This window comes from Eschrichtius robustus, chromosome 13 (assembly GCF_028021215.1).
Source record: "Eschrichtius robustus isolate mEscRob2 chromosome 13, mEscRob2.pri, whole genome shotgun sequence".
NCBI lineage: Eukaryota > Metazoa > Chordata > Mammalia > Artiodactyla > Eschrichtiidae > Eschrichtius > Eschrichtius robustus.
This window is the reverse complement of record NC_090836.1, coordinates 20,774,575-20,790,551: the sequence shown is the minus strand read 5'-3', so window position 1 is coordinate 20,790,551 and position 15,977 is coordinate 20,774,575. Positions and strand designations below refer to the sequence as shown.

The 15,977-nt window shown below is 43.0% G+C and overlaps 1 protein-coding gene across 3 annotated transcripts in view; it reads left to right on the top strand.

Moving 5' to 3' along the window:
- The first annotated feature begins 221 nt into the window (after nt 1-221).
- The window catches only part of SOX5 (SRY-box transcription factor 5), a 997,819-nt gene continuing 982,063 nt past the window's right edge, over nt 222-15,977 (top strand). The window contains exon 1 of one of the 3 annotated variants that reach the window (XM_068560002.1): nt 222-504. The gene's annotated coding sequence lies outside the window, so the exon portion shown is untranslated. Of the gene's footprint in view, nt 510-8,970; nt 9,055-15,977 lie in introns of those variants that run through there. The other 2 variants (XM_068560001.1, XM_068560003.1) reach the window with 2 other exon arrangements.

The window sequence follows — 15,977 nt, the reverse complement described above, 5'->3', positions numbered from 1 at the left end:
GGCAGGAAGGAGGTCAGGGTGGGTTTGCGGGAGCCCGGGGGCGACCTGGAGGGAGCGCGAGCCCCCGGCACCGCCCCCCGGCGCCCGCCCCCGCCCCCGCCGCACCCCCCGGGGCGGGCGCCGGGCCGCGCTGACCCGCTGCGGGTGCGCTGCCCTCGCCTCCCCCATTGTTCCGACTGTCTTTTTGCCTTTTGTTATTTGCACTCGCATTGTGTTGTTTGTCTCTGAAGCCGCCTCATGACCAGCAAAGGGATTTCACCTCGTCCTTGAGAGCTACACGGGGAGCGCGAGCGAGCGAGCGAGAGAGCGAGCGAGAGGCTGGGGGAGAGGGACGCGCGCGCGCGCACACACACACACACAGACACACACACAGACACACAGACACACACACACAGAGTGAAAAAGGCGAGCCACCAAACCCATCTCCAGTCTCCTCCCGGGGGCCCCCAGCCCGCCACTGTGCCACTTTGCATCCCGCGCCTGAGGAGACGTTGAGGAGAGCCGGTAAGGTGCGTGAATCGCAGCGTTTTAACTTTGTTGTCGGTCCCGACGTGGTGGTGGGCAGCCCTCCAAGGCGCCGAGCTCCCCTCTGCCGCTCGCCGTGCCCGCCGCTCCGCACTCGTTCGCGGCTCCAGCTGGAGAGCCGGCGGAGGAGGGCGGGGGCCGCCGCCGGAGTTTTCCTCAAGTACGGAGGGAGGGGGACGGGGTGGGGGCGAGGGGAGGCGGGAGGCGGCTCGAGGCTGGCAGCCGCTCGGTCCCCCTCGCGGGGCGGCCGTCCGCGGGGACCCCAGCGTGCGGGCTTGGACCCAGTTCAGGAAAGGCGATAACTTTGTATTTTGCTTGGGGAGCCTGCGTGCTGTTGCCGGTATTGTTTTGCAAGTGGTGGCGGTGGAGGTGGTGATGAGCCAGGAGGGCAGGAGCGCAGGGAAAATCCTAGGCTCGCCCGTGCATCTCGGCCGGCGCCAAACGGCAGCCCCTCAAAGTTGGCCGGAGGGCCTGACCCTTCCCAGGACAGAAGCGCGACCCCCGGCCCACCCCACAACCTGAGCGCTCCCCCTGTTCGTCTTTTTGTTTCGCTTTCTGCCATCCCTGTCCCCAAAAGTCCTCCCCTCCCCCACTTCCCCCCCGGCGCGGAATTTCGGAAACGAGTCTCATCCTAAAGGATTCTAGGGATTTCAGACACCGGAAGCTTTAATTTTTAATTGCAACTACTTTTTCCCCCCACCCCACTCCGTGTACCAAGTGGAGGCCGCTCACGTGTTGTGTCACTTTAAGCGCGGGTTTGGGAAATCTCGCTTTGCACTTTTGGGCTACAGTAATAAGCCAGGAAAAGAGGTTATGCGAGTTGAAATCAAATTGGATTTGGAAATGTTTGCGTTTGATAGCAGCAGTTTGTTGAGTATTGATCTGCTGGCATCGGATGCACACGAAGCACTGTTTACATATTTTGAGTCATTTTCCTTAAACGTTACAAAGCAAATCTATTAATAAATAGATTGACCCTGGTGAATATCTAAAGACGTTGGCCTCTGTGACCAAATGCAGAGTGTGGTGAATGTGAATCCATTTTGATGTCTTCCTTTCTCAATTAAAGCGGGTCAAAAGGAGGAATTCTTTGAATATGCAGAAGGATATTCTCAGTGTCAACCAACCCAGGCACTGTGGGTGGCAGTCAACAGTACTTCTTGAGAAAAGTTGAGGGATTTGTTCTCACCCCGTTGGGAGTCCTCACAATATCCAGATATCCAAAGTAGTTTGTCAAGAAAGGCATGAGCCGATTTCCCCAGAGACTGCCTTTAGGCCCAGCACAGTTCTTTAGTCAAGGGCAAGACCAAGGGAGATCTGTGGGATTTTGGGTAATAAGTGTGGGAATCTGCAAAGGGACTAGACAGAGTGATTTGTTTCCTTGCTGTTCATAAATAATGGGCCCTAGTATCCTTAACCACCCCCCCCCCCCACAAACAAAACAGGCCAATCAAGTAGGCGCGTGGGAGATTTGTAGGCAATGGACATTTCAATCAGAAAAACCAGAGCAGTTTTTGATCAGGATTACAAGGAGTGAGGCTCGATTGCCAAACGTGATTAGGTTAAGGGCCAGATGGTTTTAAAGTATACGGAAATGTTTTTTAAGTTTGACTTTTATAGCATTTAGAAGGAGGACGATTTCTTAGAGTCTTTACAGAGCTGCTAAATTTTGATCTGTCTAATTTTGAAGGAATTCAGCTGTACGTGAACTGCTATTAGCTCTGATAGGGAAGGAATCTGGTTTCAAATGCAGATACATGGGACAGAGTTTCTGGGGGTGCTTCTTCCTGATTTAAATATAGCTCTGAGGCTGAAGCCTAGATAAATTCAGCCACAGTGATTTAAAATCGTAAGTACTTACACTGAAAGTTCTCTTAGGCACTGTGTAAAGTTCTCCTGCAGATTATGTCATGAACTGTTTATTCCTCAGAAGTATACAAGATAAAAATCATAAACATCACTTAAAACTGATGCAACACAGCATCAATTAAATCCTTAAACTGGTAGAGATTGCTTTTGTTTGCCTAAAAGGTAGATCTTTCATCACATGAGTTGTTTAAAAACATTTAATTGTGGGCGTGGGAAGGGATGTGCATAATTATTTAGTTATTTATGTTAATTATATAGTAGCATACTTGCTGGAAATTCTTTCTTTTTTGTCCTTTCTTTCCAGTGGTCTTCTAACAATCTTGTACATGAAATAACAGTTTTTGTTTGCCTGGGGGTTTTAAAAAATCTCTTTTTGTAGACTTTTTGAATGGGCAATAATGAATCAATCTGATATAGACTTGCAAGAGTACTCTTAATACAGGAAAAAAGAACTTCAGCTCTTAATACGGAAACCCTATATAGTTTTCTTGTTGAGATTAAGCAGTTCTGGTTGAATGCCATACAGGATTCAAAACTCTCAAACTTATTTGGTAAATAACCAGGCATTTGAGATCCAGTGGTTATTTCAAGTTAACTTAGTTCTATACATGTAAATGCACATCCTGTTTAGACTGACACATGGTTTTGTAAAAGAAAAAAAATGAATATACGCTTATAAAGATGTTATCTGTGGAGAATATGGAGTAAACAGTAAATAAGAAGAGTGAAATTTATGGTCAGGTATGGCTTCTTCCTTTTTTTTTTTGTCCTTTTTGAGCGTAAAGCACAAGCTGTCGGGAGAGTTTAAAATTTCATTTTCCAAAGAATTTGAATGCTTAGAGAATTTTTTCTCTTCTAAAGCAAATGAAAAATATGATATAATGATAAAAGAATATACCGTCTTCTTGTAAAAGCTCTATCCCTTTATTGAGTGGTAGACAATCATTGTTTTCAAGGTATGTCTAGATTATATAAAAAATGTAATATGCAGGGCAGGATAAAACTTGTTTTTATTAGTTTAAAATGCACTGGATTTCAAATAACTTAGAGTTCTAATGTTGAACACTATTTAGATTTCCAGCAGGTAGCATTGTTGGATATGATTGATTGGCATAACCTGGATGATTCACCCAATATCTGATCACCTCTAGTGGTAGAGAATGCTATAATTAGAGTTTTGAGAGTAACCTGGAAAACTTATTGTCTAGGCCTGAAGTCAGTGCATTCCCTCACATACACGTCACAATTTTTAGCCTGAGAAATGTAGATTTATTTTAAAGGCAAAGAAAGTGCTTGGCTGTTTCAAATAAACGATCCCCTGAGCTTAGAGTTGTAGATAGTTAATAAAATAAAAGTCCAGTTTTGTTCCAAACATTGTTTTAAAACACCCATTTGTAAATTGTCTACATTTGGTTTTCATATGTTAATGATTTGGGATCTGAAACTTCTTTCAGAAAGGCATTTTGGTTTATCTTAAAAAACACCACACAAAACTGTCTAAACAACTCTGTAAATAAACTGTTCCAAATGCCTCAATTTGATGAATGAATTAAAGAATTATAGTTCTTAATCCAATTATGATCAGTCTTGTTATTCCATTTCCCATTTGAGGGTGCTTAGGGAGTGGGGATGGCAAATGATTCTCAAATGTGAGTGGAGTCTTTGTTGTTTGTTTTCCGTGTGTGATATAACTTAAATAATCACTTATACCTAACATTTAGGAGAAGGATGTTAGATGAAGAGATGTAATTTAACGATCTTCAGTTAAACCAACAGTTCATTTGCATGTAAAGTTGCTCTTAATGGAAGAGTTAAAATGAAGTTTTTAAGACTGTGAAGCAAGGATCTAACCTTTTGCTTAAAAATAATGAATTTTTATATTTAAAGGGGCAGAAATGGAGCACTTAAGGCTCAGTAGCAGGGCAGACATTCAGGCACTTTTAGTCACTTTCAGCTGGGCCATATTGGGACGTTTCCATGGGACTTTTTAATAAACTTTGCTGTGTTCAGTGTTCTTGTTTTTAAAAAAAGGGGAATATGCTTTTTGGGTTGTTTCCTCCAGACCCCTACCCCTTTAGCTGCCTATATGGGTGCTTTTGAATGCTTTCCTGATCTGGGGCCTGAACTTTAGGCCTGAACCCCTTGATTACTTCCCAGTTTGCTTTAATGGACTCTTCTGAATTTCTGCCCCATTTGCCCAGTTTAACCTCTGGCTCATAAGCCAATGGATTCAAAGGTGATGATAGCTTATTATGTTTTAATTCTCTAACTAAAAGTTGTTATTATTATTGCAGTTTATCATGAACATCTAATTCCTTAGAGAAAGACGTGGAGTATCAAGTGAAGCTGCCAGGAAGGAATACTTGTAAACATAGGGATTTTTTGTCATACCACTCAAAGCATACCTTACAGGAAAGTCATTACTCTGCTTATGAATAAGGATGACATTCAGTGGGGGCAGTGTATTGATAGAATTAGGGGAAAAATGAATACATTTAAAGAATACATGAAATAACCACTCTTTAAAAATTGAGTCTTTAAAAAAAACACCCAGAAAAAAAATGCGTCTCCAGGAAGTGGCAGTGGTGGTGACGGTGTTGGTATTGAATTCTACAGGTAGACGTCCATTCATTCTTTATTGCTGAAAGTTCATTATAAGTTAAAAAAAAAAAAAACCCTACCTGATTATATCTTTGAGGCCCAATGACTTGTCATTCAATTACTTCGTGATTCTATGCTACCCCATGTCCAAAGGGGACAGATAGTGCAGCAGTCAAAGGGATGACTTCCACCTGGCATTCCCTGGAAGCTCATGCACTGCCTTTTCCCTGCAGCAGCAGTTCAAGTCTGGGAGCTAGGGAATTCAGGAGGGACCCAGGATGCAAAAGAAGCCAGCCCACTAGCATTTGGAGTTTTTCAGTTTAGGTCTATTTATAATTCTTCCAAGACTTCACTTGGAGTTCTGAACATTTAGTGCTCTGCCCCTTTTCTTAATCTCTGAAGCTCGAGTTTATAATCCTTTTCTTGTAGGGATATTGCACGGATTACAGTAGGTATTGTATATCAGATTCCTAGCATAGGGTCTCTCATGAACGAGGTGCTTGGTAAATGTTAGCTACACTCTTCTCTCCCTTCAGTCAAGTCTAGATTTTGATCATTAATAATGTTTGAAGCTTCATTTTGTACTTGCTTTGAACTTATTTGAATCCAAGAAGAAAAATGTATCACTTTCTTGAGGCTGAGATCAACACTTTAAAATGGTGATTCAGTTAACGTCTATATATGATCTCTGACAATGTGGTTTTATTAAGATGCTGTATTTGGTGCAAGTGTGAATTCTATCTTTTATTCATATAAATGTTCCTTCCGTGAAAGGAACACAAACTTTAGGACCTAACTATAGATCTCTCTTCTTGTTATACTTTTTGATTTCTTGTTACAGATAAAAACTAGTGAAAATTTATTGTGATGTTATCCATTGAGAGTCATCTACCTCTGGGTTATGTTAAATTTAGCCCATGTGGATAGAGAGAAATTCCACTTGGAAAAAGAGATAAGTCTGACTTTGCAACGTTTTGCCCTAAAGAGTTAACAGTTCCTTCAACGGGAACCTCATAGGTTTGTTTGTTTAAATTGGGTGCAAGGAGAAAGGCACAATCAGTGTACCATTGTCTGTTTGAAGAGATGATGTACAGTAACATGGAAAACTTTGTGGTTGTTTTCTTCTCGCAATGATTCAGAGAATTTCTCTGTAAGTACAACTGACCAAAGATAAAGAAAAGGCTAAGAAAAGAAAAAAAAGCAAATAAATGACTTGGTTATTGCATTAATTTGGGTCCATGAAGAAGCAGACGTCAAGATGAGATTAGACATGTAAGACGTTTTTGGGGGGAGGGCACAGGAGAAGACTGGGAGAGCCTTTTAACTATGACCCAGGTTTGACACTTATGCAAGGAGGAAGGGAAGGAAAGAGGATTGAGTAGGAGGAACTTGACTGTAGTGCAGTCTGAGAAGGGTTTGGCTAGGGAGCCAAGAGTCAGCCATTGGAGGGACCCTCTGTCTCAGTGGAATGGCCTGCATTCATAGCCCCCACTGTGCTCAGTCCTTGGCTAGGAGCAGCCCCCTGGAAGCAGGGCCTTGGAGCACAAATGATACTGGAGACAGAGAGGGGCAGCCAGTGGGACACTGAGTACATTATATTCTGGCCACAGGAGATCTGACTGGTGTCGTTGTGGTTTGGAAGTATAGCCCTGAGCACTCACTCTGGTTGGGTGGGCCTGCCACTAAAAAAAATGACCTGGCGATTTCTTTGAGTTCTGAGGCTTTATTTTCCTCCATTGTAAAATGAGAATAATGATTGTGTCACCTCACAGAGTGCTAGTCAAGATTAAATGAGGTTATATGAGATTATATATAAATCCATAGTACCACGCATGGTACAGGCGAAATGCTCAACATATATTTCTCTCTCTCTTTTTTTTTTTTTTTTTTATAAATTTATTTATTTAGGCATTTATTTTTGGCTGTGTTGGGTCTTCGTTTCTGTGCGAGGGCTTTCCTCTAGTTGCGGCGAGCGGGGGCCACTCTTCATCGCGGTGCGCGGGCCTCTCACTGTCGCGGCCTCTCTTGTTGCGGAGCACAAGCTCCAGACGCGCAGGCTCAGTAGTTGTGGCTCACGGGCCCAGTTGCTCCGCGGCATGTGGTATCTTCCCAGACCAGGGCTCGAACCCGTGTCCCCTGCATTGACAGGCAGATTCTCAACCACTGCGCCACCAGGGAAGCCCTTATTTCTCTCTTTTTAATGTACTCATAAAATGCAATTGAGAGGTATAGGTGAATCGTATCAGGTGATGGTAAATATATTTAAACGGTAGGTAGTTCATGTAATTAGAAGGTGTTGTTTATGCAAGCAGACATCCTTAATGCCTTTTCAGAAGAGCTCACTTCAGTTCTCATGCTTCAGTCCTTATTTTTATGAGGCTGTAAACAGTGCAACAGATAGACCAACTGACCTTGACCATCTTCTGGTAATTTGCCCTAAAGCGTGAGGTAGACAGAGCAGTCTCTTCATTTCCTTACCCCTCTAGGCTTCCTATTCAGTTGAGAAGCAGCTTGCACTGTAAGTCTGCATTTTATCTTGAGCCTCAAACACCTTGCGAGTCTTTGCTTCCCTGTGTTACTGTTCCTAAACCAACTTGCCGCGCGGCACAAAGCACTGAACTCAAGTGGCCCTCAGCGCGAGCTCCTGCTGTGATGAGTCACAGAGCCACCAGCACTTTGTTGCGTTAGATTTGATCACTGCCATGAGCAGTCCTTCGATTGTCAGCTAAGAGACCCTTCAGGGAGTTGTCCCTTAATAGAAAGTCTTTTTTCTTCCCTCCTGTTGTAACTTTAAATTAAAAGAAACTGTAGAGGAGCTGGTGGCCTTGCAGCAGTTCATTCTTCTACCTACTGGGAGAACAACATCTGAGAAAAGACGTTATTGGACTGAGAATTGAGTTGTTGCTATTTTTTGGGGGCCAGCGTCGGGGGTGGGGCGGTTGCCGGGGAGCACGAGGCTGTCGGTAACGTCGTGGCAGGGCGGCTGGCGGGGTGCCGATCCTTCTGTGCGTGCCGGGGAGCATTTGGGCGATGGAAGACATTGACTTAGCATGTTGGGATACATGAGACCACTGGTATTTTGCCCCTGATTTTTAGGTGGTTCTGTGTATGGTACTGTGGGAAACTGGCACCGGGACAACTTCAGAATCCAAGGAGGATGGGAGGCAGGAAGAGAGAGCTAATTTTTGACACATTCCTCAGACAAGTGCCCCCTCTAGGGAATCTGTGCCCAGGATAAGGACTGCTTACTGTGAGGCTTTTGGCATAGTTTTCCCCAAATAGTGAGTGCTGGTTGCTTCAATGTCGCTAGTTAAAAAGGTTGACACACTGAACATTTGGAGAGGCTCTCTGCTGAGCCAGGCGTTGTACCCTCCGCAGTTGCTGGTCCATCCCCATTCTGGGTTAGGGCCTGCCCTCAAATCGGATGCCTGCTAGGATTCCCTGGGGCACTTCACGGCTGCTGAAAGCTGAACTTGTTTGACGTGTGCTATCAGGGGCTGACTGGGGCTTGCATGTATGTTCTGGCGATGCTCGGTGTCACCGTGCAGTATTGGCAGCCTTTCACGTGTATCTGGCACAGTCAGTCTCATTACTTGACTCTTGCAGTGGGAGCTGCTTTGGAACAAGTGCATACCGTTTCTTATAACTCTGTCTTGACTTTCCATACTTCACTTTCTCAGCCTCATCTCCACCGTACCTTTACTACCAGCAGAATAGTAGTGCCTTTTCTACATGAAATAAGGAAGTAAAGTGACAGTTTTGATGCGTACTAACCAACCAACCAAACAAATCTCTAAGTTTGTAAAGAAAGTTAATGGGCTCACTATTTATTTCTAGGGACCTCCTCAGCCCCGCACACGTGCCTCCCTTCCCCTGTCACTGCTTACTGGGCTTTTCTTAACCCTTCTCTTCCCACAAGGTCTTTCTGCTTCTGGCACCATCCCCACTGTGCATTGAGTTAACTTCACCAGAGGAAGTGAGAAGTGGAGAGTTCTCTAAGTACTCTGCTGCCTGGTTCGAAAGGCGTAGCGGTAGCCGTAGGTGACAAACATTTGGAAGGTAAGCTGCTTGAGGGTATGGTGGTGTATTTCCAGCACAATCACAGTACCTGGAACAGGGCAGCCACGGAATCAATGATTGCTGAGCCAGCTTGTCTTGCCAACTGAGCTTCATTCCTATTCAAGGCAGCCCTGCGTGACGGGGAGGTGGGAAAACTCACAGCGGTTGAGCCTCCACCGTGTTCCAGGCACGTGCTAGGTGCTTTACGTGGATAATCCCATTTAATCCTCACAGCCCACAGATTAGTTGGCAATTATCCCCTTTTCACAGATGGCCAAACAAACTCCAGGGGGTCAGGTACTCACTCATTTTCCTCCGTTAGTGAACAGGAGAGTCACTGCCTGGATTTCAGTCTTTTTTTAAAATTGATTAATTAATTAATTTATTTATTTATGGCTGTGTTGGGTCTTCGTTTCTGTGCGAGGGCTTTCTCCAGTTGCGGCGAGCGGGGGCCACTCTTCATCGCGGTGCGCGGGCCTCTCACTATCGCGGCCTCTCTTGTGGCGGAGCACAGGCTCCAGACGCGCAGGGCTCAGTAGCTGTGGCTCACGGGCCCAGTTGCTCCGCGGCGTGTGGGGTCTTCCCAGACTAGGGCTCGAACCCGTGTGCCCTGCATTGGCAGGCAGATTGTCCACCACTGCGCCACCAGGGAAGCCCGGATTTCAGTCTTTTTGACTCAACCACACGTATTCTTTCATCCTGCTGTGGCCAAGATGCTGGTGTGGGTTCCCATCCATGAAATGGGAGCACTAATGCCTGCCTGTCTACCACAGGGATAGTTAGGAGCAGGTGAGAAGTGGTCACTGAAAGTGATGCTTGAGCTGTAGTTTCTCAACGTCACTTACTATTATCAAGTACCCACTGCTCCATTTATTAACCAAATGAGTATTTATTGAACACACAGTGAGATGTTGCTTAAGCTGTACTTAACAGGAAATATTTTCTGACTTGAAGCAGAGTTTCTGACTACATAAAAACTGATATCAAAGGAATTTATAGAACAGTGTCTCAAAGGTGATCACCCTGTCACCTCTCTGAAAACCACTTGGGATGTTTTTGAAAATCTACCTTTCTGGCCCCCCCTCAGATGTAGGGAACTGGAACCTCTGTGGTTGAAGCCCTGTAACCCTGAATTTTTAACAAGCATGACTGGCGATTCTTTTGCACATAAAAGTTTGAGAACCAGTGATAAAAAACCTTTTATTGATTTAGTTTGGTAGTAAGTTATATATATGGCATATGGAGATAAAGTAAGATGCTCAGAGAGTAGTGGCAGGGCCAAGATAAAGCACAGGTGATTGCTGGATTGCTAGAAAGACTTCTTTGGTGATTTGGTGTTAGGAGTTGTGAAATAAAATGTAAAGAACCTAAGTAAATTTGAGTATATAGAACACTAGCATGCTTAAGGTCCAGAGTGAGGGGACCTAACACAGAGTGGGTTGGGGCAGGGGAAGGGTGGCAGTTCTGTGCATTCCAGGCTCGGAAAGATCTTTCTTTTCAAGGACAGGTGGTGAAGTAAACTGAAGACCAGGGGTTGATTTATTTATTTCATTTCTGTATCCCAAATGTTTATAATAGTGTCTGGAACGTAGTAGGTGCGGAAAGACCTTTGCTTAACGAATGAATAAAAACAGATGGAGGGAGAGAGCAATATGTGGAGAATAGATTAGAATAGCTTGATTATGATTATTGTGGTTAAAGAAATCGAGAAGGAGTATGCTGGAAAGGAATCCTAGTGAGATCAGACAAGGACAAGGTTGTAATTAGACTAATATGGTCCTTACAGGAGAGTGCCTTCATACAAACAGATAAACAATGCAGAAACAAACCTGAGGTTTGTATGGGATCACATCATCAGGCTGCTGTTTGTGTGTATTATCTTGGGAGCAGCAATTACTACATGAGGATAGGGACTGAGTCTGTTTTGTTCTCCACATGATCATAGTACTTAATAAATATTTATTGAATAAATGACCGGGTTTCCACAAGGACTGGAAAAGAAAGCTTTTAAACGATACAAACATGTCTTGTAAAAAGAGAAAAAAAAATCTTTACAAATGCTAACCAATAGATTGGTGATCGTGAAAATAACAAATCTTCATAAAACTGGAAGTTCTTAGTCTGTTTGGAGTTTAGTAGGCTGTCCATCGGATTGTTTGCCTGTCACCAAGCAGTGCTTTGCTGTTCATGTCACTTTCATTTTACTGTTGTCGAAAATCCACGGGGATGCCTAGCACAGTGCCTTGCCGATATTAGCTATTGAATAAGTATTTGCTGAAGAGTTCAATCTGTGAATGAAGCGTATTGACTGGGGCTGGGGGCAGGGCAGGTGGGAAATTGAAGGCCGATGAAGAGAGTTGCCTTCTTTCACTTAGAATTCCCAGAGTGACCTGTGATCCAGTGACCTTTAGTAGGCAGATTTTCCATATAACTCAAAGCCTGGTTATTGTAATCTTGAGAGGAAGGATGCTTGCTAAGGTAATGACTGCAAAGGTGGGTTCAGCATTGTTAGAAGAGGCAACCATTCGTTTGATCTCGAAAGTCAGGCTGGAGAATGTATTGGGGAAAAAACGGTGAAAAGTAATTCTAAACCTAACAGGAGTTTCAGTAGAAAAATGGCTCTAATTCAAACGGTGTAATGTTAACATCAACGCGCGTCTTGTGGCTCAAGCCCCGCATACTGCTTTGGAAATAAAAGGAGATTGTGTAAAGAATTAGCAATACAAGGCATTTTTAAGTGCTTTATTGCAGAGGCCTGTGATACTCTGTGAAATCTATGCAGGCTTTTTCTTCCTGCTGTGCTTAATTTCAGAATCTGATGCTATTACCCATCCTTGGAGAAAAAAAATCATTCTCTGTTAACTCTTAAAAACCAAGTTTAACATTGCACTTGCTTTCAACATAATCTTTCTGACATTTCTCAGGAAGAGAGAAGTGGTGTATTTAGCCACGGAGGGTTTTTGTCTCCAAGTTTAGTATCCAGGATTGCTTCTAGGGGGCGGCATTAGAGTAAGAGGGCAAGTTGGAAATAAATGTTAAAAGCTTAAGTTTAGAAATGGCTCAAGCAGCTTGAAGAATAAGGTCCCTGAAAGAGTCGGCAGAGCTTGTGTTTGGCATGCATCCAGATCAGAAGCCAGAAAGGCAAATGTGTTATAAAGAAGATCAGGTAGAAGCCAGGACAGGAGTTAAATCTTTACAATATAGGTGACTATCTTCTTGTGACATGAAGACAAGCCCCCCAAAATAAGTTCCTTGGCATGCCATTATTGTGCCCCTTTGCCTGTCTAGCTTGAAATAGCAGTTGATGTTGACTGATAGTTTACTGTTGCTAGGCATTGTGCTAAGCAGCTTATTTTTATTTTTATTGATTCTTCCCAGGAATTCTCTGATGTAGATACAAATGTTGCTCCACTATACAGATAAGGAAACTGAGCTGGCCCAGAGTAGTGTAGCTGGTATGTGGTGGAGCTGAGACTTGAACCCAGAGTGGTCTGATTCTGAGGCTTGGGCCCTTACCCATTGTAATATAGGAAGTATATTTTAAGTCCTGTTGAGTCATCCCTCAAAATTATGCTTGTGTTTCCCCCTTCCTTTATATATGTACTTCTGTCACTCTAGGACAGGCTCTTTTCAGCTTATTTCTGAATTTTTGCAAAGTTCCCCAAAGTGGGATCTCTCCCTACAATCTGTACTGTTTACAATTGTCAGGTCAGTCTTCCTAACGTGCTATTTAGGTCATGTTGTCCCTTTCTTAAACATTCATGGTGCCTGAATACTACACACAGATGGGACCCAGACCCTTAAGTCTGTTTTTTCTTCTCCAAGTCTTCTACCTTTTCAGGCTCATATTTGAAACCTTCCTTTTGAGAACAGTTTGCTTCTGATCTGGATTCAAGCTGAGCACAGTTTCCCAGATGACTCTCAGACTGTCTGTGACACGTGAGCCTTGTCAATTCCTCTCAGAATGCTCATGCCAGGGGCCTTCCACGGGCATTGCACCAAAAGCCATTGCTCGCATTTGAACCCTGTCTGACTTAGGAAATTCTTCCGGAGTTGCTTTTCCATCTGCTTCAAACCTCCTCATCATTTGACTTTCCTTGGTTCCCAATCCACTTGACTCTCTCTTTCAACTTTCTCTTTTGATTTTGTCCCTTCATTCATTCAGTAATCAACAAATACTTGTTGAGCACCTACTATGAGCCAGACACCACATTAACTGCTAGAGAGTCTGTGATGTGTGCAACAGGCACACACCTTGCATGCAAGGATTTAAATTCTATTGGGGCAAATAAATTTTAATCAAATAATCAACTGCATTTCTGATTGCAAATTGTGGAACTATATTTCACAAAATTATATACAACATAGAGGACAAGTGTCTGATATTTTGGCAGGGCAGTCAGAGGAGGCTGCCATGAGGAAGTCACGTTTGAAGGATGGTTAATGAGGTAAAGAGGACATAGGGAATAGCATGTGCAAAAGCTCCAAAGAGAGAGGGAGAAGGATGTGTTCCTGGAATTAGAAGGCCAGCATGACTGGAGCAAAGTGACTGGGAAATGGACATGGATGGGGCTGTAAAGGTGAGTCTTCATAATAAGGGTGATAAGAAACCCATTGAATAGTTTTAAGCAAAAGACTAATACAATTTGTGGCTAGAGCATGTAGACCAAATTTAAGAGAGGAAGGAATGGATTTGGTAAGCTAGTAAGAAAGCTATTGTAGTGACTCACGCAAGAGGAAGATGGTGGCTTGGATTTTGGACTTTAGCAGTCGTGTTTCAGATGGAGACAAAAGGAAAGGTTTCACAAGCAAACTTGGAGGGGAAATCGCCCAGTTTCAGGTGCTTTGTAACTGTCCCCCCGGCCATTCCCCCTCCACCAACCTGATGGAATATTCCATCTGGTAATTACCCATTGTTTCCATGTTTCATAGGTTTAGAAAAGAGATGCATAAGTCCATACACCTCCGAGGTATTCTGCTGGCTTGATCTGTACCTGCTTTAGCTCTTGAGTATTCAAGCAGAGAGATTTGATACAAAACTTACAGTGCCTCCTGTCTACGCATATGTATTTGCTCTCACGTTTCTATGCTTTCCTTTTGTATATATCATCCCTTCATATAGGTTTTCTGAAACCCTACCCATTCCTTAATTTCCAAATTAAACTTTGCTTTTCCACAGCGTCCCCACAGAATATACTGACTGAAGATCTCTCTTTCTGATCTTATGATATTTATATCTATAACCACTTTTAAGGCTTTAACTGTATATTGTACTCTATCGTAAGCATATTGTGACTATGCCTTATCCTTTGAGAGCTATTGTGAGTTTGCCTAGGGATGTGGATGCTCTAGTTCAATATTATACTCCTATTTTGGATCATCATTTACGTCGTTAGCACGGCAGTCTACTTAACCTCTCTCAGTGCGTGAGTCCTCATCTGCAGAATGGGGATAATTAGATGTACTTCATAAAGCAGTTGTGCGGAATTAATGAGAGAATGAGTACAAAGTCTATAAAACAATCCTTGGCCATAATGAGCTCCACCATGTGATGACATTTTATGGTCATAAACGTTATTCTTTGAAATCAGAAACCTGTATCTTATTACTACTTTTGTCTGCTTGGAGCTCAAAAAAATTATTGAGTTCAGATTTGGATTTAAATTTATGTATCATTTCTGCCAGGGGGATACAAATATAAGTAAATCTTGCTTCTTGTCTGCACAAACCTCTATTTGATAGGGAAGCTAGTAACATAAACTGGTAATTATATATCAGTGTGATAGGCATAGCTATAGAGTATTTTGAGAGCACGGAAGAGAGGTTGGGGGAAGATTTTGTAAGTGAATTGATGAGCTGAGTATTTTATCCATCAATTAAATACATACTAAAGTAAAGTATGTATATCGTATAAAATTCAAAGCTACATAACAAAATAGCACTCCTGTCTTACTGACGATCATGCCACTCCATTCCTATTACTTCCAACTCTGTATTTCTAAATAAAATGTTTACTCCTTATTTTTCAAAAAATGTTAGTTATTGATTAACCTCCTACTATTTGGCTTTGTTATTCTACTCTTCCCCCACCCCTACTTCCTAAAACCACACATATTCCTTTTCCCATTGTCCCAATATACTTTCATCTCCCCCCTTTTTTAGGGTTAAATCAGTTCAGTAAACACAGTTATGGGAATTCCCTGACAGTCCAGTGGTTAGCACTAGGTGTTTCCACTGAGGGGGCCTGGGTTCGATCCTTGGTCCAGGAGCTAAGATCCCGCAAGCCCCGAGGCCAAAAAAACCCAACAAAACAAATAAAAAAACAAAAAGTACCCCCCAAAACACACAGTTACTTTGACTCTTTAAAATGTTGTTTATCACTGAGAATATTATATATTGATTACTTTTACTTTTTATACAACTTTTTTGGTTTTCCTGGAGTTAATAATGGCTTATGTTCAAACCTACAGGTTTTACTAGAAGTGCCCAATGTTTACTGGAATTTCTGAGTCAGGCTTAAAAAGGTGGAGTGACATATCCAGGGTAGGCCTTGGGGGCAGTCTGCTGTGGTTGGAAGGGCCATTTTATCACTGAAATAATTTAGAATTAGTCTTAGAATTAGATAATAAAAAGACCATTGACTTTTAGTCATTTATATTGTGCTTCTTAAAATTTCTGCAGACACTGAGCTCCCTTATTGCCTGTACTTGGGCGCACAGCTTCTGCCAACCTGCCCTTGGAAAGGCTCTGAGTTAAGCTAAGAAAGGAAGAGGGTGGTGCTTTGAGAAGGGAGGAGGGTATTCCAAGCAGACAGGACAACGTGAGTAAAAAGGCAAGAAGGTGAAAAATAGCATGGCGTGTTTGTGAAATTACAGAGAGTTTGGTGTTGGTAGAACATAAAGTACACGATAGGAACCAGCTGA